Source organism: Typopeltis vanoorti, chromosome 14 (genome assembly GCF_054136105.1).
Source record: "Typopeltis vanoorti isolate ZY-2024b chromosome 14, IOZ_Tvanoo_1.0, whole genome shotgun sequence".
Classification (NCBI taxonomy): domain Eukaryota; kingdom Metazoa; phylum Arthropoda; class Arachnida; order Uropygi; family Thelyphonidae; genus Typopeltis; species Typopeltis vanoorti.
The window spans coordinates 8559446-8576821 of NC_143562.1; the positions used below are offsets into that span (position 1 = coordinate 8559446).

General features: G+C 36.5%; 1 protein-coding gene across 1 annotated transcript in view; it reads right to left on the reverse strand.

Annotated features, from left to right (window-relative positions):
• Positions 1-3748, reverse strand: part of LOC150099170 (uncharacterized) — a 43135-nt gene extending 39387 nt beyond the window's left edge. Inside the window, exon 1 of the mRNA XM_090404273.1 lies at positions 3615-3748. The gene's annotated coding sequence lies outside the window, so the exon portion shown is untranslated. The remainder of the gene's footprint in view (positions 1-3614) is intronic.
• Between the last annotated feature and the right edge of the window lie 13628 nt (positions 3749-17376).

Sequence of the window (17376 nt, forward strand, 5' to 3'; positions counted from 1 at the left end):
GGTGTGGTTGCGGTCGGTTGCTTGAGACAGGGTTGTAGAGCAGGTGCCCTCCCTCGATGAGTCCTTGGACTCCTTGGAGGTGTCAAATAATAATAATAATATCGGTGCTGCTTGAGAAGGAAATGTATAAGCAAATTAGCCTGGCTAGCAAGAAATGAGCTACTTTAATTATGGCAATATAGACTGGAATCAAGAGGCTACATCTGGGGGAAAAGAAAATGAATTTCTGAAAGATATTATTTGATTGATCATCTCATCAGATGATGATATTATAAATGCGGTGTCAAATCTTCCATCAGTTGGTGAGCGTGACCATGAGGTGAACACATGCAGGGTAACCACTCATCCAGGGATATATGGGGAATTATATGGCTGGTAATTATGAAAAGTTTAGGAAACAGCTTGCAACAATAAATTAGAAAGAGGAACTGAATGGAAAGGATATCAGTGCTGCTTGGTTCCTACTAAAGAACTACTTGGTGGATGCAATATCAGAATGTATTCCAATGGTTAAGAGGGTAAATAGAGTATGTGTAAAATGGATGAATCAAGAGATATGGTATGCTGTAAATTATATTCTTGGTTTAATCCTTTATTCAAGTATAGCAAACAAAGTTTGACCCTTGAACTATTTTTAGGACTGGGCAACTTGTATAAAGAAGCTAATGACTTCATATCACTTGCCCTTATCCTTACAGACATGTATAATGCTATGTATTATGGAAAGGGTCACTACCCAGACTGGTTTCACTATATAAGTGAAGGAAATTCTCCAAAAACTCTGGTGATCCCCAGATCTAAACTCAGCAAGTGCGACCAATCCAAAGGATCATTTTACTCAGAATGGTGATTCCACTCGGTGGCTCTGTCCAATGGCAGGCTCAACCCTACACTGAGCAGAGCCATAAACTCAGTGGTAGTGGTCCACTCAGAGACAGGCAAAAACCTGCACCCAAACAGAGCCTCTCATATCTCAGTATATGGAAATATGACTCTGCATTACTTCAACCTTGGTATCACCTCTGGGTCTGGCTCCCACTGATGAGACCTCAATAAAGTTTGAAACCAGTTAGGGAAGTGACCCTTTCCATAATACGTACATTATACATGTCTGTAAGGATATGCCTTAGTATCCCATAATGCTTTGCATTATGGGATACTAAGATAAGTGATGCGAAGTCATTAGCTTCTTTATACGAGTTGCCTAGTCCTGAAAACAGTTCAGGTGCAAACTTTGCTTGCTACACTTGGATAAAGGATTAAACCAAGAATATAATTTCTTGGTATCTTTAATTTATAGCATAACCAAGTGGAAAAACTTCCAACGATAAGGAATGCAATCAGGAAGAAGATATTATAGAAGCACAACATGAGTAGGTGAGAAAGGTGACTTGCTTGAGTAGGATAGCAAAAGTCCAGTATGAGCAGCAGTTATCCAATGCAGCTAAAAAAATCATAAGGAATTCTTTCGATATGAGGAAGAAAGAATGATTATGGATGGATGGAACTGATTGGTGAAAACGAAGGAATGATAAATACTGTGCAGGATATACTTGAGATATTTAATGAGCAATTTATAAAGATATTTCATTCTTATGAATGTGACATCATGCAGAACTTCTAAAGCAGTGGGAAAGGAGGAACTGTTAGTAAGTGAGCAGGAGTGTATGAGGAATTGAATAGACTTGAGGTAAATGAGGCTGTAAGACTAGATGCTATTTCACCATGTTTTGAGGGAATGTTTCAGAGAGTTAAAAACAGCTTTTACATATCTTTTTAATATGAGCCTTGCACTGGATCAAGTTCCAAAGGAGTGGAAAGAGGGTAAAATTCTTCCAATTCATATGGGAGGTGATAAGAGTAGGGCTTTGAATTATGGACCAGTCTGTGCATCTGGAGATGTGGTTAAGGTGTTAGAGAAGTTAGTTAGGATCGAGATTCAGAACTGGGTCGACATCAGAAAAATACTCTTTGGTGGCCAGCATGGATTTGTTAAAGGAAGTTCGTGTTTTACCCGTCTGCTTACTTTTATAATAAAGTGACAAATGCATTGGATAAGGGTGTTACATACACAGTAGTATATTTAGATTTTGTAAAGGCATTTGATAAATGCCATATGACAAGGTGGTAATTAAATTGGAATGGATGGAGCTGAAAGTAGATTAGTTCGCTGGATTGGAGATTCTCTGTCTGATAGGCATCAGTGAGCATATTCCTAAAATGATATTAGGAGAAGTCTGGATGGTGATATGCAGTTGTTTGCAGATGATGCAAAGTTGGGGAGAGCTATCAGGAGTAGAGCTGATGCTGTGGCTTTGCAAGAGGACTTGAATACAGTTGCTGAATGGGTATATGAGTGGGAATGTCAATTCAATGTTGCAAAGTGTAAGGTTTTTAAATTTGGGATGTTGAGGACATGAGAAATCTGGGAGTGAATTGTAGATTTAAAATTTCAGGGACATATTGCTAAAATTGGGAGGACAGCACAGAGGATAATGGGAATGACGTGGAGGGCACTGACTTATAAAAGTAAGGATGTTATGGTTCCCTTGTATAAGGCTTTGATCGGGCCACAAATGGATTAATGTGCATAGATTTGATCACCTGATTTTCAAAAAGATAAATATGTATTAGAAAAGACCCAGAGACAATTGACTAAGGTGATTTCTGGTCTCTGGAATGTTGCTTATGAAGCCAGATTGACAAAATGCAATTTGCATAAATTGATGTAGAAAGAATAGAAGGGATATGGTCAAGACATATAAGCTGTTAAGAGGATATTACCAGATTAATGTCGGAGAGGTTTTGCATAGAATGGGTGAAGGTGGGGAGAAAACAAGATCATCCCTCAAAGTTGAAGAAGTAGTGTGTGAAGAGCAGATTTTTTCATGGAGAGTGGTGAGTAATTGGAATGCATTGCCCTAGAGTGTGGGGAGCACAGAGACAGTGAACACATTTAAAGCAGATATGATAAACTGTGTATGTGTGTAACAGTGGACCTCCTGCAACGAGTCTTTGACTCCATGGAGGTTTTTTATTATAAGAATAATATCAGTATACTGTAATACAAAACATAAGTAAATACATTGTCTATATATAGTTCAGACAACGGTGGAACCTGGCTATTCTGTAAGACATATACTGTTATTTCTTAATTATGCAGTACGTCTACTAAATGCTAACAATTGGCCCTTTATTATATTTAAATGATATAAATATATTTATAATATAATAACAAGAATTGAGAATTAATTAATAAAATAATATCCTATAGTGCACTTTTATTAATTTTATTAAAATTAATAATTTTTGAAAGAGAAGCAAAGGTCCCAGTTATCTACGAAATTAACACGTGCGAATGTACCGTTATTGCAAAGAGCCCTGATTGACCATTATCATTCTAATACTCGTTGGCTAAAGAAGAAATACTAACACACGGGAAGTTGGTAACCTGTGAATCGTGAATAGCTTTTGTTTCGCGTTTTTATTTTATTTTATTAAGAAAATTTTCGAATACCATTGAACATATACAAGAAAGCACTAAGGGGAACATTATTTTATTTTAAAATAACTGCAGGCATCACTATCAGCTCAAAATAATTAACATAAATTACCTGTTTCGAATTATTATACAACAGGAAAACGCATATTAATTGTTTCGGGTTGATATGCTCGCGATTTGTGCGTGCCTGCGAATGTAAAATAGCAAATTTGCCGGCCATTAATTCAAGCACACAAACACGAAAATCAATACATATAATTGTACAACAGTTATCTAACCAACTATGATGATTTTGGCAGAACCGAACGTAAAAGCGATGTTTGCATTAAATTCCGCAAGATGGCTAGCCACAACACTATACTAATATTTTTGTAGAGAAATGTGTGTATACGCACACACATTATTGATTACATGAACAGACCTGTGTACAGGGCCACTTTGCAAAAATATTTCGTACCAACTTATGCAAGAAAAAGGTACTAAATCTGAAAAAAAACAAAAAAAAACAGATTTTTATTTGCTTTCGTTTCACTCTGTTTTGGGCATTTTACGATATCACTGCCTTATTATCATAGATGAACTCAATGTAAAACCTCTAAATTAACACATGTACGACAAAAATGAAAAGAAAAAAAGTCAAAACTCATCTCACTATAGTCATCTATGAGTCCAAGAGCTGCAGTTGTCATTCATCATAACAGAAGTCCCAGTTGTAACTCTAGAACTTAATATGTGCATTAATTTAATATATAACTTTTAGTGTTTAAAATGATGTAATGCATATTTTTTAGTGTTTAAAATAATGTAAAATTAAATTTTTTATTTAATATGCTATTTACATATACAGGGGTGCCCATTCACAAGAAAAACACTGGAAATATTTATTCATTATTTTTAGCAGATTTTGCTGAATTAACTCTTCAGAAATAGTAAAATCTGTAGCTGATGAAAGTTTCAATTTTTCTTTTGTCAAAAGGAGTCCATTCATCAAGTGAGTTTGTAGTTGATTTCTTATTTTATTCTTATTTATTGTCACTGCTGAAAATATTCTTTTAGTTGCTGCTGATGAATGAGGGAGGCACAGCACAGTTTTGGCTAATGTTGTTAAATTAGGGAACATTTGTTCTCCTACAGCATTTTTCATTTCAAAAACTTTATTCCAAAAAAACTTTTTTTCAAATGCTTCTACAGTCTTCAATAGTTGCTTCTCTATCAAGCTCTTCGTAACGCCCCTAGATATACATTTCTATGTATAAAAACTGCCCATTGTCGGTTGGATTTATCTTTTCAATGGGGTCCAATTTACACTGTGCATAAATAAAAGGTGGTTACTCGTATTAAAATATTTAATTTTTCCACTTGTTTTCATTGCTGTAGTGATCTTATAACGCACAAGAGGTGTTTGAATAGCAAAGAATATATTTTCATTAGCTAATACCAGTCGGATTGCGTGATCTCTTCCCCACCCCCGAATCCATACAATGGATTCGGGGGTGGGGAGGAGAAGGTTAGCGAACAGTGAGAAGGGGAGAAAAAAAGAGAGAAATCATGCTTTTGTCACTGAATGTGACATATGGGGAGGTGGGAGAAGAGAAAAATATTAAACTCATATGTCAAACTCTCATGTTGTTATTATTATTATTCGGAAGGAAGAAAGTACTAGATATGTTGGCCAACGTACTAGAATACTAAAAATTTATAAAAAGTACTAGATCTAGTACGAAAGTACTAGATGTGGTCACCCTGCCTGTGTAGCTCAGTGGAAGTGGCAGTTCATTCGCTCTCAAACTTCAGAATCAGAATGCCATGACGTTTCACTCGATCAAAGCTGGTCTATGGCGATACAAGTCCAAAGCGACAATTCATTTGCTGTCAACAGCGAAGGTTGATCTGATAAGAATGCAAGTAGTTCTCTGGCTTATTTATTGCCTAATTCAGAAGATATGAAAATGGAAACAAACGTTAAACCAACGCGATCAAACAACGGTAATGGCGAAGCGAGTTCATTAGCAGTTAATGAAAAGCATACAGTAAGAACGGCATGAAATCGCTAAATTCTGAAATAAATTCTCCAGACGTCTTAAAATCGGTAAACTTAAAATCGGTTCTATTTCATCAGAAATAGAACTGATGAAAAACAGTGGTTTTGAAATGTGACACAACGTTTGATCGTTTTTTAGAGAAAGATATATAATTAGAGGAAGATATATAATTAAAAGTTTGTTAAAAGAATGGCACGTGGTTATTTGGAGTATGACCTTTTCTGTTATCTTTCAAACAGTTGACTGTTAAAGAAAAGTTTGCAAATATGGGTGACATTAAAGTGAAGAACGGAACTTATTGAATAAGTGAATTTATCAATGGAAACTATTCCAGGAAGGTAGAAATTATTGTGCACTGAATAACATCCCAAATAGATCAGTCGCCTTGCATTTGAAAAGCATGCTAAAATCGAATTTTTAGACAATATTACAATGATTAAAAAGATGATTGGGCACATGTTCTCAGTAATAAAAACAAAGTAATTTTAGAATTAAAGAAAGGGCTAAAATTGAAGAAATTCTGTATATTATCCGTGTAAAGAAGATAACGGTGATCCCCGAAGACCACCTTCACGCTTTTGGTGTTAGAAAATCAGTCACCTGAGAAGGCCATGTGTAGAACCAAAATTTATCAGTCATATGTCCGATTTGCGGAAGCAAATCGGACATATGACTGATAAATGTACTGGAAGTACGTATGTCGCTGTATTGCGGACACATTGATGGAGCTGTACTCCAAGAGATTGATGAGGCTAGGGACTTGGATGTTGGTGGATAGAGAGGTGAAGTCCAAAGGGTATTTTGTTAAGGTGACCAAGATTCCTTATAGGATTACTTGGCTATTGCAAAGCAAACTGACATGCAATTATTATTCCTTTATAAGAAGCCTACTTTGATAGCTTGAGAGTTTGTGAGTTACAGAAGTTCGTTGATAGGCGGAGAAGATCGGATATGATAGAAACATTTAAGTTACTACTGTACGCCCACAGATGGGAGACCCTTCGACACTTCTCCGCGTGTCAAAGGAGTGAGAATCCATTCCGATAATAGGGTAATCAATGCGTTTCGTGAGATGAATGTTTATTATTGTAAGTCGGAAAATTAGCTTTTCTTTTATAAAAATTCTAGTTCTTAAAGTGGTAACTATTTTGCTTGTACAGCAGTTGGAAATTTTATGTCTAAAGCACGTGACTTCGCCTGTTGGTGGCCAAATCATGTCCTTTATTTCTTTCTCCCCTTCAGCATGAATTGACTCTTCTTGGCACAAAGCCAAGGTCGGCTGTACGAAGTGTGGGCATACAATAACAGGTTTTTATAAACTCGATGCAGGGGAATCATTTCAGCACTGAGATAGCGTTGGCAGAACGAGAGGTCATCCCTGGAAATTAAGTAAGGGTGTGGCTAACAAGGACGTAATGACTAGATTTTTCGCTTGGAGAGTGGTGAATGAATATAATGTGTTGCCTGACTGAGTTGTGAGTGCTTCATCCGTCAATGAGTTCAAGAAGAGGTATGATAAAAATGATTAAACATAAGGAATTCATCACAGTAAAATAATCAGATAAATTCTAACCTCTCATAGAATGTACTGGGAAAATCGAAGCACAAGATGATGAAAAGTTTGGGTAAACCGGAAAACGATGCTACAGATGAGACTGAAACGCCCAGAAAAAAAAATCAGTGTTAGAAAACGAAATTATAAAAAAAATGTTCGAAAACAGAATCTGGACAAGGTTGAAAACAAGAAAAGGAGATATCATTCTGAGCTCAGTTTTAACACTTTCATTGCCAAGCTGAAAATTGGAATTTCGTGTGGTGGCCAAATTTTTTTTATTTTTTTATTTAGTTAGCGACGTCCACGCGATAACGCGTGATCGGCAATGAACATGTTAAACAATGTATTCCCACCTCCAATAAGTCCATAATGTATGTTTGCTAAACAAAATGTGGGTTGTGGTAAAAGGCATACCATTAAATGGTCCTGCAACTTATCACTTTTGTAAAGAACCAAAACACTTTACCACATGATTTACCACATGATTTTTTCTAAAAAAGCGGAAGAAATTGTTATATCTATATGAACTGTCACATCCATTGTTATGAAATAATGGATGCCACAGATTCCAATAATAAATGAAAGTGTACTATCTTGGCAAAATGAGAAGAAGCTTAATAGGGCACTAATAATCATAATTGTTATACCTATATGCTATTTGGTCGTAAAGGTGTGACGATATGCATGAAAGACAAAGCAGTGAATATATCCTGACAAAGTTCCATTAGTACCTTCTAGATGCGATGAGGAACTGTATGCTTTTGAAAAAAGATCAATGTAGAAGAGTGGAAAGTTTACTTAACATCAAGCTAACTGTATGTACAGTCATCCCTCGACTTACGTCCGTTCCAAGATAAGTCCGTAATCCCATAATGAAATAAATAACATTTTCGACTATACTTTTGAACAAGACGCAAGCGAGCTTGCGTCTTTCTATTTGGCAACAGCGCATTCAGTGGCAACCTACCTCGGCATTCGGAACGTGGCTTCAACAGCTCCTCTGTTGATTTTGTTTTGAAGAAATACATTATTTGTGTATTTATCGTAAATTTTCCGCGGTATTTTGTGCAACATGTCCCATACAAGCCCAGTTAAAAAGCCTAGTGAAGAATCACAGAAAAAGTGGCGAGCAGTTGATCTTGAAACTAAGTTGCAAGTTCAACGGTAGTGACGAAGTAACAATAAGGTCCTACCGTTGACTGATAAAGCTACTCCCATCATGCGTAGAGGACCTGGACCAACGCACATACCTCTGAGCACTATGAACATAACCGCTGATGCACTAAGTTTCTTGAAAATGTTGAAGGAGAAAACAGGACCCGATTACGACTACGAATTCAACGCTTCTTTCGTTGGTGGGTTCATGAGATTGAAGCAGCGATTTGCGCTGCATAATGTGAAAATATATGGTGAATCTGTAAGTTCTGATGAGAACGCTTCCAAGGAGTTTGTGGAGAAATTGGATAAAATTATTAAGGAGGAAAATTATTTTCCACAGCAAATATTTAATATGGAAAAGACCTTGTTTCAGGAAAAATGCCCGAGCTGACAATTCATCCACAAAAAGCTAAAATCTATGCCAGGTTTCAAAGCTCTTAAAGACAGTGTTACGATTCTGTGTCAGGGGATAATGTGACTGGATATATAAACTGAAACTATTTATGATATAGCACAGTGAGACTCCACGAGCCTTCAAAAACATTAGGAAGCATACCCTTCCAGTTCATTATCAGAACAATAAGAAGTCGTGGTTGATTCAAAAATTGTTCGCAGATTCCTTAATCAACTGTTATGCAAGTGAAATGGAAAGCTATTGTGTGAAAGAAAATGCAGAATTTAAAATTTTATTAATTCTAGATAATGCTCCAGGTCATCCGTCTTATATCGGTGATCTTCACCAAGTTCAAGATCATGTTTCTCCCTCCAAACACTACTTCATTGATCCAACCGATGGATCAGGGAGTTCTTGTAGTATTTAAAGCTTATTATCTACGGAGAACTTTTTCATAAGCCATTTCGTCTACTGAAGGAAACGACCAGACTCTCATGCAGTTCTGGAAAGCATTCAATATTTATCAAGCTATTAAAAATATTGCTGTAGTTTGGGACGAAGTGATTTCTCAATCTGTGAGTGGCATATGGAAAACTATATTAAAAAGATTTGTGCACGATTATGGAAGTTTTGAAAAAAAAAAAAAAATGAAGACCTCTGTAAATTAAGTGAAGAAATAGTAGGCCTAGCAAACAATCTGAATCTCGAAGTGAATGATGACGACATTATTCAACTCATAGAAAGTTCCCTGAAGAGTTGAACAACGAAGAATCGATCGACTGGAACAGGCCTACACAACATACGGCCCGCAATGCTATTTATTTTGGCTCGTCTGCCTGATTGAATTATTTAATCATACGAGGGGATATGAAATTAGATGGTTTTTTCCTAGCGTTGAATAAAGTTTTTACTAAGACTCTGCATGTTTACGTTCATGCGATTAATATCACAAACATGTTTCTTTCAACTCGACAATAAATTGCATTTGGAATTATTCCCACTGCTGTATTTAATAACAAATCATTACAATCTCTTCGAGATTTTGTTAGCGCTAGTATCGCTACGAGGAAATTCAAAGTTACATCTCCGTGATAAAGACTTGATATCTATGACGAGAACGAATCGTATTACACAAAGTTGGCTGTGTCTTGACAGGCTTTGGCAGTTGGTTGTAGCTGGAGCATTACATAACTGTTATCATAACCTGCATTATTGTGAGTTTTCGTCATTAGTATTTTGTAATTAATATTGGCAATGTCAACACAATGAGCTTAAGTAAAAAGCGCAAAAGATTCGGAAGATCGAGCATTTAACCCTGCGTGGACAAACAAATATTTTTTTACGTTGTTTAAGGACAAAATAGTGTGCTTTGTTTATGCGGGAATCTATCGCTGTGCCGAAAGAGTACAATCTGAGACGTCAATTTGAATCGAATCAACCTAACCTTGGCAGGTTGGATACAAGTGAAAAGCAAATAAAAGCAGCAAAGTTATTGAAAGTCCTTAGCGGTGAGCAACAAGCCTTTAAAAAAGCGACATCTGCAAATGAAGTTGCCACAAAGGTATGTTAAAAATATCACAAGAAATAGTTTGTGCTGGAAAATCATTTACTGAGGAAGAGTTCATAAAAAAGTGTCTGATGATTGCCGTTTCCGAATGCGTTCTGATAAGAAAAATAATTTTGAAAATATCAGTTTGTCCCGTATGACAGTTCAGCGCAGGGTGGCTGATATTGCCGAGGATCTTAAAGATAACCTGCAAAAATTGGCTAGTGAAACTGTCTATTATTCGCTTGCTATGGATGAAAGTATTGACGTGAAAGATACCGAATAGCTTTTAATTTATCTAAGAGGCGTTAATAAGAATTGTGAGGTGAGAGAGAGGAGCTTGCTAGTTTGTATTCAATGAAAGGAAGAACAACAGGGAAGGAGATCGCAGAAAATGTAAAGATATGTGTAACCGACAAACTACCCTTAAATTTCAAGAATTTAGTAGCAGTGTGCACTGATGGTGCCCCCATCTATGTGTGGAAAAAATGTTGGTGGTGGTGATAAAAACACCCCCCCCCCAAAAAAAAAGTAACACTAATATTACCACTCGTAGGCGATGAAATGACCAGAGACTGTAGCCATCTTGACGAATTTTTTTATTTATCGATAGTGGAACAATGTTGCATTTCCAAGAACTTAATGTTGCAAGTTCTTGGAAATTCGCCGAAAAATAAGGCATTATTGTTTATTCAAATGCCCAGTTCGGGAGTTTTGATAACGTGTTTGTGTTTTAATGAATACAGACATTGTTTAGTAAATAAAATCGTGTCCAAATTCCCGTTCGTAAATTGAGTTTGTGTTTTGGAATTCTCCTTTATGCATTTATTTTTGATAATAATAATAATATATGTAAGTGTTTATTATATAATTTCAAAATATTTACGAGAAAAAGTATACACCACCATTCATCATCTAATCCTTTCATAAAGAATTTTAATAACCGGCTCGCCCGACTTAAAAACATTAACAACCGCCTCGCTAAATTTGAAAAATTTTAACAACCGGCTCGCACGAGCCGGTGCGAACCGGTCCCAACACACCATTCGTTGTAGGTAATCTTAATCAAATTTTACTTAGAAAAACTCCTCTCACAACTAGCAACACTTACAGCAATTGTGAGGAAAATTTGCACTAGTATTACAATATTTGGAACTGAGTTCTCGAGACTGTATTTTAGAATTAACTGCAAAAGTTCAAAAAGGTTCAAAGTGCCGCCCGGGGAGGGCTCCCCCTCCTCCCTGCCTAGCTACGCCACCGAGAACGGCTACTTCAGACACGACACGAAACTTTTATAAAATAGTCGCAACAAAGAAATGAAATGTGTCACAATGTGGCATTCACTCACTGATATTTCACTGAAAATAAGTGTGATATTCTCAGTGAAATTATTAGTACACTTCGTGTTTATGTTTAAGTGGTTTTTATTTAGACATTTTGCAGCTATATCTGTTTGTAAAAAACTTTGATTATAATTTTAATTGCAACTCTCTAAAAATTTAAATATGCATATTAATTAGTATTTACTGTAGACCTATTAACAAATTTATTTAAGTTTAGTTGCAGTGGACTAATGTAAGATTCTATGTCCAAAGAGATCTAACCCTTGGTCAGGTGGTCCAAGTTGGGTTTGGCCCTCAAAGACAATCAAGTTGTGGCCTGAACTTGAGGAACAACGTGTTGCAGAAGAGGAAGAACGAGAAAAGGAAGAGGAAAAGGAGAAACAAGGAGAGGCAGTTAAACAATTCACCGTGAAGGGTCTTGCAGAAATGTTCTCTGACGTAAGCGATGTTCTCAAAATGGTTGAAGACATGGACTACAATGTTGATCGCTACTTATTAGTAGAAAGGAAAGTACATAATGCGTTTGCTTGCTATAAACAAATTTATGATGAAAAGAAGTGGAATAAGCAAAGCACATCGGACATTTTTATCAAAGAAAACAAACGTTACACCAGAAGAGCCTCAGCCTAGTCCTTCACATAGGGAATGTAATGAAGATACGATTGTGGAGGAAGATTTGGGTGATTATTCTCCTGTTTTATAGTGGCAGTAACGCACAGTTCAGTTTTATGATAAGGTTTAAAAATTAAAATGACAGTATACGTATTACGGTTAAGTCCCTAACCCGTATAACTCTGTTGATTTAACGTATCGACTTACGCTTTGCCGGATGGAACGGAACCCGGTATAAGTGGAGGGATGACTGTATGTATGTATGTGTGTGTGTGTGTGTGTTCGTGCGTGCGTGAAAGAAAGAGAGTATATCTCTTAAAATATTATCAAAGTTGGTTACGAATAGAATTTCTGTAAGTGAACTTTAGGAACTCCTAATGTGCTAAAATGTACGCCTCCGTAGCGCAATTGGAAGAACGACGGTACATTGCGCACTTCGATTGGAATAGGCCTAAGTTCGATTCTCGTCGCGACGGGAAGAATCTTTATCTGGTCGATTTGAATTCGAAGGTGAGTTAGCCGATCTCATACAGAGGTAGCAGGGTTTTTTCTCCCGGAAACTCGGGTTTTTCATCCCGCATACATACAAATCGGCCCTTCAGAACACACGCAATTTACAGACAAAAATTACTAGTTGTGGTGGTGTTGGAGTTGGGCGGTAGATGGCGTTGATGGAGATGATTCGTAGTAGCGGTTAGGTGTAGAGACAGTTGTAGATGTCCTCCCGCGATGAGTCTTCGGACTCCTTGGAGGTATCAGGAATAATAATAATAATAATAATAATGATTAACAATTTATATTATTAATAATAGCAAAAAAATAGAGTAAGTGTGGAAAACTGAATTTTATTAAAAATATAATTATTGTTATGTAACTATTCTTATGTAATTAGAAATAAGTGTGGAAAAACCAAACCATGTTAGAAATGTAATAAGATGCGGGATGAGTTGTTTATTATTACACGTCGGAAAATTAACTTTTCTTTTATGAATATTGTAGTTTATAAAGTGGTAACTATTTTGGTTGTCTAACAGCTGGAAAATCTTACGTATGAAGCACGTGATTTCGCGTGTTGGTGATCAATTTGTACATCGCATTATTTCTTTCGCCCCTTCAACATGAATTGAATCTTCTTGGCACCGAGCCAACGGTGGTCGGACAGTATGTATTATAAATATTATTTACTGTGATGTATATATGTTCTATTGGTTTAATAAAATAGTGTCAACGGAAACTACGTTTGCACTCCTCGGTGCTAAGCCATCCGAAGAATGGCCTAGGTTCGATTCTAGTCGCCGAATAGAAGAACTTTCTCTAAGTCTTTCATCTACAGGTTCCCGAGTTAGTCGATATCTAGCACGTACAAGCGGATTTTTTCTTATGTAAACTCAAATTTTTCGTCCCGCAAAATCAAGAAAATCGAACTTAGGATCCAGTGGCGCGCACTCAGGATTTAATCTTGGGGGGGGGGGGGGGAGTTCAGTAGAAAATTTGAGAATACACACTACGCATCGCATACGACCTATGACTGAGCATCTGCAATAATCCCCAATACATGATACCCGTGATCTGCTCGGGCAAATCACGGAAGTAGCGTTCGGTAGAGGTTTACTGCTTAATTACCGCCTTAGACGAAGTCTTAAGACTTCATAAATGTAAGGCTAAATGACTTCGTCTAAGGCGTTAGTTTATCATTTTTAAGATATATACAGTAGATTCGGGTTAATTGGGACAGAGCGCGAGTGGAATACTTTATCCCGGTTAAGCCGCTCCTCGAATTATGCGAAATTTTATGGAAAAAGCTAAAATATTATGATGTGCTCCCTTTCTAGTCTGAAACTGAACAAAATCATCACAGCTGTCTAATTCAAATAAAGCATATTTATCTGAATTAGACAGCTATGCAAGAAAGCATACTGCCTTCTTGCATAAAGTAGCGTCGTAATTATGCAATAAATTTCCTGGATTCCTGGTTAGTCACTCGCTCATTTCCGGTGGGTCATCCTCATTTCTTTGCTTGTCTTTAGGTGTTTTGTTGCAATTTGTTCAACAAGTGCATCTTCACAATCTTCATTTTCATTGTAACATTGAAGACTATTGTCAATGCATAAAACCTTTCCGTAGTTTCTGACTTGTTGCAGTTCCAAAATGATTTCATTTTCATTATCAGTCATATTTGGTATTTCCTGGTCTAAATTCTTAAACCACAACGAGCAAAGCACTTTTGAATTGTTTTGTTGCTTATTTCTCCTATCTCCAACAAATTGTACTGCCTGTAAAATGGAAACCTTTGTGCTGATTTCTTTGCCCGTTGAAGATGATGTCAATATATTTTATTCAATTGTTTATTGTTAAATTTTAAGAGTAAAGAGTTCTTAAATTTTATTTTATGTCTGGTTTTCCATCGCGATAACCAACCATCTGTAGCTTAAAAGTTCACATGGACAAGCTTTCTGGCTAACTCTTCTAATTTGGTTTTTTAAATTTGACGATTAACTGGCACAGCTAGTCCACTTACAAGAGAGAACCATTGATTATGAGCCTCCTCAATGTCTTGATCCTCGATTTCTCGCTTCCATTTTTGGGATTTTATCTGTTATCCATCGTGCGATGCCCATTCTTCTCTCAGTTTGTCCTACTTCCCTAACAAACGTGTGATTGTAGATTTTGTTACACAGGCTATCTCAGCCAGCTGACGATGACTAGTGTTAGATGGCAGGCGTTTTATTTTGTGAAGTAAGACAATTTTATCACTTAACGTTAGATCTTTCCTTATGATCTTCACAGGGGCCTTATAAAAACAAACACAAAAAAATTAATCGCTACACTGTTTATTAGACTTTTTCCTAAACATTTAACACACACCTCGTTTAATTAAACGTATGTTACCTACATTCACTGTAAGTAGAATCGTTACACTGTCAAAATTCGCGCCTCCTCTCTATTCAGTGTCCCGGCGCTGACTGACTCAACACTCTCTATGCAACACGCTACACGTGTGCCATCTACAGCCATTATCCAGATAAAGCAGCAAGGTGGCCCAAATAAATGAAGCAACATTAGGTTATATTCTCGATTTGTTTCCGTTCGTCATATTTCTCCCAAATAAACTGCTGTCCCGATTATCACGAAACTACTGCCTCTTTATTCTGAAATTGTTTTTCTTCCCAATTCCTGTAAAATTTTTGTTAATCCTGTTTTTGTAAGTCCTAGATACTGTGCCTAAAGAATAAGGCAGCCCTGCAGAGGGGCCATAAAATCATGCAAGCCACCAATGGATAAATGACAAAATATGCTAAAACCCAAGCTAACACTTCCGGGGAAGCCAATGCGCCAGTGCTAGCAGATAATCGTGGCCAGAGCACTGGTGTGAAATATGCAACTGGTCTGAACTTGAACATGAAACTAAAGCTGACAATCATCAAAAACATAAAGCCAAAAATCATCCTGCCTCAGCTAGCTGCCTGGAATGAACTAATAGGTCACCAAGTTGGCCAAATAGAAATAATTGCATGTAAGTCATCACGTTGTAATATCTCAATTGCAGAACTTTCAAAGTTACGACTCCCATACTCTGAATCCACAACAATCCAGATACCAGACAGTGACGACAAAATCATACTCTAATTCGGGTGGTGAAAAACAGATGGGAGTGAGATTCGCACTCAACAGTAAAGCGGCGAAAAGCATCCTGGTATTGCAGCTACTATCAAGCCGAATAGCTGTGTTGACACTCGCTGGCACTGTAGGAGCACGTCATCGCCATATACGCCCAACCAAAGTTAGTCTAGATCAGTGGTCTCTAAACTTTTTTGATTGCGTACCCCCAAGACAGAGAAAATAAATAGCGCGTACCCCCAATTGATTGAACAAAAATGTATTGTAATAAGTATTATAAAGAGGAAATATGCCTTGTATTATCATATAATAATTAAAAACGCTAGATATTTTTACACATTATTTTTATTATTAACAGTTTATAAATATATTTATTACTTATAATATTTAATGCGAAAATATTAAATATTTAATTTAATATTTAATTTCTTGAAATTCTGGTTTGATGGCTTTTGATACTGCGATACGAAGGTCTGGTTCCAAGTTTAATTTATTTCGATATTTGATTTTAATACCTGTCATTGCAGAAAATTATACCTCACATAAATAAGTAGAACCAAACGGTAGGAGTGCATCATTTGCTATGTTTACTAAATTGCTATACTCGGACTTCAGTCCCATCCACCAATTGTGAAGAGATTTCTGTTGAAATTCGTTTTTCAAAGTTGTGTTATATCTAACGTCAATTAATTGCTCTTGAAAAATAACCGGAAGCTGGTCAATTTTTACAATTTCTGCAAATGGGTCTAAAATCCATTGAAATTCTTCGCCAGGAAGATTTGCGAATAAGTTACAAAAATATGTCTCTAAACTTTTTAAATGCAGATATTAGACTATTTTTGTTTGCTTTATATTTATTTCATCTTTATTTTCTGTAACGAAATCAGACAAACTGTGTTCCGCAAGAAGTTCTCCTGGAATTTGTCATTTTAGTTTTCTAAGCATTTTTCATGAATAAATATTTTATAGTGGAAATATTCTGAGGAGAATAATATTCGTGAATATGTGGAAAAGCTCAGACCCAGAACGCCTGATAACATCTGTGTATCGTTAATTTTCATACATCAAAACGTGTCAACATTTGGTAAAGGGAATATCGCTGTTTATGACCAGTCATAAAAATTACCTGCAAACGGATAACAACAATGGACGGTGTAACCTCTGTTCTCAAATCCGAAGGAAATGATATCTGTGTAGCAAATGTCAGTGACCAAGCGGCATATGCTTAAACATGGAAATATTCATGAATTATCGTTAATTTTCACACATCGATCTCTTTCAACAATCGGAAAAGAGAATACCGCTGTTTATGACCGATCATAAAAATTGCCTGCAAGCCGATTACAACAATGCACTGCATATGCTCTGTTCTCAAAACTGAAAGAAATAACATCTGTGTTGCAAATGTTAGTGACCAATCATCAAGGAAGTATAAAGAACATTTTTTGGCTAAAATTGAAGATCAAGGTAGTCTGTATCCGGTTCTCAAATCTAATAATACTGAATACTTTCTTCGCAAGTTCGTATTGTAGGGTGAAAGTTTCGAAACCGTAGTGCCGTGATTTTTTAAAAGTAACAGGCCTGCAGATTTAAATTTTAATATGAA